Source organism: Acomys russatus, chromosome 7 (genome assembly GCF_903995435.1).
Source record: "Acomys russatus chromosome 7, mAcoRus1.1, whole genome shotgun sequence".
Lineage (NCBI taxonomy): Eukaryota > Metazoa > Chordata > Mammalia > Rodentia > Muridae > Acomys > Acomys russatus.
In genome coordinates, this window is record NC_067143.1 from 57276681 (window position 1) to 57283074 (window position 6394).

The following is a 6394-nucleotide window of genomic DNA, read 5'->3' on the forward strand; positions in this document are numbered from 1 at the left end:
TCTCTAGTAAAATGACTTTAAAAATATTGCCATGCTAGACAACTTCATTAAGACTCTTGTGTCATTTTCAAGACCCCTGACCTCTGAAAAGATGACTAACAAGGTTTCCTTCCTGTCAGGAATTTACCCATCATCTTGAAAAAGCCCACACCAGGCTCTCTGAGCATAGGACCCAATCTCCAGCTGTAGCTACAATGTGAATTATGTAGAAAATAATGTGAATTAAGCTTTCTAATAAAATATATTATTTAATCTTATTCTATTTATACCTTGAAGTGTTGACTGGCTCCTTCAAATTCCAATAGCCTCAAGTCACCTAAACAATTAAGGACCAAGGACTATGTCTCATCCTTATACAATTCCCAGGAGAATAATCAGCATTGGACAAGATAACTAATAATGATAAATCCAATACTAACATATATGTGTTTTGGGACCTTTTTGTCCTATAGTTTTCTATGTCTCACCTCCTGGATTTCTACAGACCACTTAGACTTATTAACTGCTAGTCTACTTGGAGGTACCACAAAATATGGCCCAAGCTTCGGACTGGGAAGTAGCTCCGTTGGTGGTGTGCTTCCATAGCGTACATGAAGCTATGATTCCACCAGCAGCACTGTGCACGCTGGACATCTCCACACAGATCTCAGTAACTGGTAAGTCAAGACAAGAGGATCAGAAGTTCAAACTCACCCTCAGCTACATAGTGAATTCAAGGCCATCCTGCCCTGCATGAGATCCTGTCTCTGTAGTGGGAGTTTCAGTTTCTTCAAGAACAGAGTTACGTTATGTAACTATGTTTTGGTTTGATCCCAGGTGTGGGGTACGGGGATGCTTCAGATTGTCCACAAGAGCAGACTATTTGCCTTGTGCAGGCTCCAAGAGGGGAGCGATATTTGCCAGCTGCAGATAGTGTAGTTCTGGGCACTCAGAGAGGGAAAAAAAAATGCCAGAGCCCAAAGAGAGATAGGGTGCTCCCAGGAAGAAGTCAGCTGCTGCTCTTCCCTCCCCACCCCCATGCTCCTGGTTACTGTTGTTCAGTTTGATGAGAAGAAGAAGTTGGAGATGTCCTGAAGTAAAGACTGGTTTTGCCCCCGAGGAACCTAAGGACACTAACCAGCAGGAAGAAGTCAACCAAGAACTATGCCCCTTTTCCCCACTAACCTTTCTCTCCTACCTGGTGTTGGGATATTGGAAGGGACTCAGGTAAACAAGAGAGATAGAGAAAAAAGAAATCCAATAAAATAAAATTAAAAAAAGAAATCTCTAAGAAAATAAATAAACTATGAGCCACATGAAGAGGCTCAGGAAGCATATCTGTTGTTTTATTTGTATAGTGGAAGGGGTATAAGGGTGCCTCATGAAAGCTAGTACGTGATGTGAATATGCATTAAATTTCTAAACTATTTCTCCTTTTTAACAAACGTAAGCCATTTTGTTTCATCATAGCATCACTTGTACCCAATGAGAAAAGCATCTTTAAACAAAGCAAAAACTGAAGCTCACAGAGTTTAACAAAACCATTGAGCATCGCAAGCAGAGTCCTAGAGCTAGAGTTAAATTTAACCCGTCCAGCTTTAGACGCTCAGCAGTTTGCTCTGCATGGTGGTGGTGCTTCCCTTTACTAAAGTTTGGTTTTACTTCTTGGAGTTTATCCTGTTGGTACTGGCACTTCACCACACCCTCATGGGACAAATGATTCAAGAAAAGTCATGTCCTTTGGGGAATAAAAGAAAAATCTATTAACACCTGGGAAAAAAATCAAGGTTCTATCTCTTCATCTCACTCCGAGGACAAAAGAGACACAGCTAAGGACAACTAAAGCCATGAGTTTTCTGTCATCTGTTTCAGCTTCCTCTGGTCCCATAAGTTCAGTGTAGAAACATCTTAGGAGTTTCCTCAGCCTGTTCCAGTAAGGCCAATATATCTCGTTTAATATTTTCTAAGTATTAAGAGATTAAGCATTGATAAATATATAAGGAAGGAGACAAATGGAATGTCTATTATTGGTTATGCTGTTTAAATATTGTCACCAATATTTAGTGTTAGTGACAGTATGGATCTGACAGATTTTTAATTTGCTATAAAATTCTGTTCATTATTTTATGTGCAGAATATGGTAGTTTGTGGAAGACATGGCCAATTACGACAACAAACTGATAGGACAAAGCTACTTCCAAACATCCAGTGTCCCTTCACATAAAGGATTCCTCTACACACCTACTTCTGTCCATTTGTTAAAACATGAATTTTGCTTCACAGTAAAGGCCAACTTTTCATTATATAATTATTTTACTTCTTGAAGTAAGTTTAGTTTTTGCATGCTGTTGTGGGAAGTGGTGCAGAGAAGTCTGATATATCCCTTCTCCAAACGATAATAGCCTTAAAAGTTGGAATACAATACTACAACCAGGATGGTACCCTTTCCATAAGAATGGATGATGGTAAGCAATTTTCTTTCTTTTTTTCCCCCTAAATTGTCATTTATAAAGGGTATTTTTACTTATTTTGCATTGTCCAGTTATTTTTATTAGATGAACTCACCTATTTGACACATGAAGTTATGCAAAGAAAAATAAGTACAACTGGACAAAAAGAAGTACATTGTCATGGCTAAACACAGCACTGGCAAAAAATAATGAATTGTAGGACAGAGACCAGGATGTGATGAAACAAAACAAAGCAAAACATCCTGTACAGAAAATTTTCAGGCTTCTAGTTTCACTGAATCCAGTATGACACACACTTCTTTTTTTAAAAAATATATTGTATTAATTTATTCATATTACATTTCGATTGTTATCCCATCCCTTGTATCCTCCCATCCATCCCTCCCCTCATTTTCCCCTTACTCCCCTCCCCTATGACTGTGACTGAGGGGGACCTCCTCCCCCTGTATATGCTCACAGGGTATCAAGTCTCTTCTTCCTCTGAGTGCCGCCAGGCCTCCCCGACACACGCTTCTTTACACTGCTCCACCTCTGCCAAGTCTTCTTCGCTTACTAATATCTGTTGAAGATCGCTACGTGCAGGTCTAGCAGCACTGGCAATCTGAAATCATCATGCAGAACCCTTGAAGTACCAGGGCCAGCCGCTTAATGGCGTATTTTCCACCATCTTCAGCCTACATCTTTTCAAACCTTTCTTCTTGCCACTTTGTTTCTTTTTCATATACCACCTTTCTTGACCAATAACTTAACTCCACTAGTCTTGATTTTGATCTGCCTTACACAGGATCAGCCATGATCACTAAAGTGTGGCAAGCTGTTTAGTTATTTTTCTAATCAGGCTCTCTAATAGAATTTTCCTTAATCCGCTCTAGATTCAAGTAAAATAAAGTGCACATCAGTTCATTATAGAAGAGTCACTTTGTGATTTTTTTTTTTAAATCCATAATTTGAGTGACAGAGCTGGCTTTTCCCTTCAGCGACAGTAAGAAGGGTTCCACTTGAGAGTGTCCACTGCATTGTTGGCCCTTTCATGTTTTCGTAAGACTATTGGGAAAACTCAGACAGTCCCTGCTTGAGGAAAATCTTTGATCAGTTTGGCCATAATTGTTCTGTGATAACAATCCTCTGTCCGTTGGTAGATGCTTTTGGATTTTAAAGGTAGCCTTGATAGTAACATGATTCATCAATAATACAATAAGCTTTCCTCATTGGGATTTTCTCCTGTTTCAGAACTGGTTAAGAGTGGATGCAATGAGAAAGGAGAGCATACAACCTGTATCCTTGCTTCTGGGCACTCCTTCGCTCACACTCTACCACCTGCTCTCTCAGTAGTCACAGTGAGCTTTCTTCATGGATGGAATGAGCATGTCATCCCACTTCCCCAATATTCAGGTGGTTTCTTCAGTTGCAAATTAAAGTCCAAACTCATTAGCATGGAATAAAAATCTAGGAGTGTAAAATATCCAACAACAATCACATTGTTTTTGCTTTTTACTATATAAATGTTGGCTGGTTGATTGGGGTATTTTTGTTTATTTTGTTTTATTTTTTTAGACAAGGCTTTTCTCTAGTACAGGCTAGCCTGGAACTCACAGCCATCACTTGCCTCAACCTCCCAAATGCTGGGATTACAGACATGACCAACTACACACAAAAGTTAAGTTTCTCTCTTTCACTGCTCATAATGTTTTATTTTTATTTTTTTAATGGTCATTCCCACAAAATGTCTAGTTCAGTAGCTTTCATTTTCCAACATTATCTCATCATTCTTTCTTAGAATTCAATATGTTAGTTTGCAACAACAATTCTAAGAGAATAGCTTATTGGTAATCAACAAAATTAGAACCAAATAATACAGCTAGAATCCAATTAGGTCTAAGGAACATCCTGAATATGCTGGTTTTAGTGATATGTGTTCCCTTTGTCTTTTCCACTATCCTTTTTGCAATTTTTTTCAGCAATGCCATTAATTCTCTGAAGCATGAAGGAAGAAGTCCTCAGATATAGTAGAATAATTCTGTAAAATAGAATTGACTAAAAATCAGAATGGATTTGCCATTCAAAAAATGTTTTATATTAAAAATCTATTACAAGACAGAAATGGCAACAGACACCTTTACTCCCAGCACTAAGGAGGTGGAGGCAGAGTCAGGAGAATCATTGGTTTAAGGCCAACCAGGGTTATACAATGAGACCCTCTCTCAGGAAAAAAAAAATGTCCTTTCCTTGATTTTCCACCGTTACTCTGAGGTCAGTGTAATCATACAAAAAATAGAAATTTCAGAGGGAGATGGCACATAAACTGTTTTCAATAGTTGGTAGCCCATCACCTCTCAAACTCAGGACTCGTGAAAATTAGAAAAATCATTAGTTGGCCTAACTATTGTTGAAATTCTATTTTAGAGCTTTGATAAACTCTATGTTGTGTTCTGTTTTTAATTATGAACATCAGATATATTTCTCAAAGTTTTGAGTGTATTCAGGACCACTTTAGCCCAAGATGTATACTTCAATGTCCCTTCTCCAGACTGTCCTTTCTGAGCGTTAATGTGCAAACTGGAAAAATCAACTTCACAGGCTCACTCTGGCATGTCTCAGATTAAGCACTCAAAATTCGTCCTCTTCTGAAGGGTCATGGCTTTGATTCTTTCCCTGAAACCAATCAGAATCTGGAGGGGAAAAATAGACATTCTGAATTGTGTGCTCAAGAATCCATCTTCGTGAGCACACTGGAGATTTGTGCTCATGCCCATGGCTGCAGGAAACTGGACAAGAGTAACTGAGTTTGTCCTCGTGAGCTTCTCCTCCCTGCCTTATGGAATACAGGCCTTGCTCTTCCTGGCATTTCTAGCCATCTACCTGGTCACCCTGCTGGGAAACAGCCTCATCATCCTGGTCACTTTGTCTGACCCCATGCTGCAAAGCCCCATGTATTTCTTCCTCAGGAACTTGTCCTTCATAGAGCTCGGCTTCAACATGGTCATTGTTCCCAAAATGTTGGGGACCCTGATTGCCCAGGACACAAGCATCTCTTTCCTTGGCTGTGCCACTCAGATGTATTTCTTCTTTTTCTTTTGGAGTGGCAGAATGCTTCCTCCTGGCCACCATGGCATATGACCGCTATGTAGCTATCTGCAGCCCCTTGCATTACCCAGTCATCATGAACCAAGAGACACGTGTCAAACTGGCTGCTGCCTCCTGGTTTCCAGGATTCCCTGTGGCCACTGTACAGACCGCATGGCTTTTCAGCTTTCCATTCTGTGCCACCAACAAAGTGAACCACTTCTTCTGTGACAGCCCACCCATGCTGAGGCTGGTGTGTGCAGACACAGCACGGTTTGAGGTCTATGCCATTGTTGGGACCATCCTGGTTGTCATGACACCCTGCCTGCTGATCCTCTGTTCCTACACTCGTGTTGCTGCTTCCATCCTCAGGATTCCATCAGCTAAAGGGAAGCACAAAGCCTTCTCTACCTGCTCCTCACATCTTCTTGTCGTCTCTCTTTTCTATGTGTCTTTAAGCCTCACTTACTTTAGGCCCTAAATCAAATAATTCCCCTGAAAGCAAGAAATTGTTATCACTGTCCTACACTGTTGTGACTCCCCATGCTGAACCCCATCATCTACAGCCTGAGAAATAATGAGGTGAAGAATGCCCTGAGCAGGACTTTCCACAAGATTGTGGACCTCAGAAAATATATCATATAGATATTTAAATGGTAAGACTAATATTTGTTGAATGGGGAGCATAGATTTGTGACTCGTGTCCACCTCTTATTCATCTGACTTTGATGAATTCCTGTTGCCAATATGGCTTCTGGAAATCTCAATTAAAGGAGGGGAATCCCACAAATGTAGTTTAGACCTATTATTGCCATCTATATGAAATTTATTTTATTTGCAAATTATACACTCACAAAAGTGCATTTTTACTTTTCTTACTT

At 39.9% G+C, this 6394-nt stretch overlaps 2 pseudogenes; one reads left to right on the forward strand and one right to left on the reverse strand.

Annotated features, from left to right (window-relative positions):
- Nucleotides 1–2707: 2707 nt before the first annotated feature.
- LOC127191841 (tubulin-specific chaperone A-like) lies at nt 2708–3244 on the reverse strand (annotated as a pseudogene).
- A 1948-nt stretch (nt 3245–5192) lies between these two features.
- LOC127191840 (olfactory receptor 10A5-like) lies at nt 5193–6158 on the forward strand (annotated as a pseudogene).
- The last annotated feature ends 236 nt before the right edge of the window (nt 6159–6394 follow it).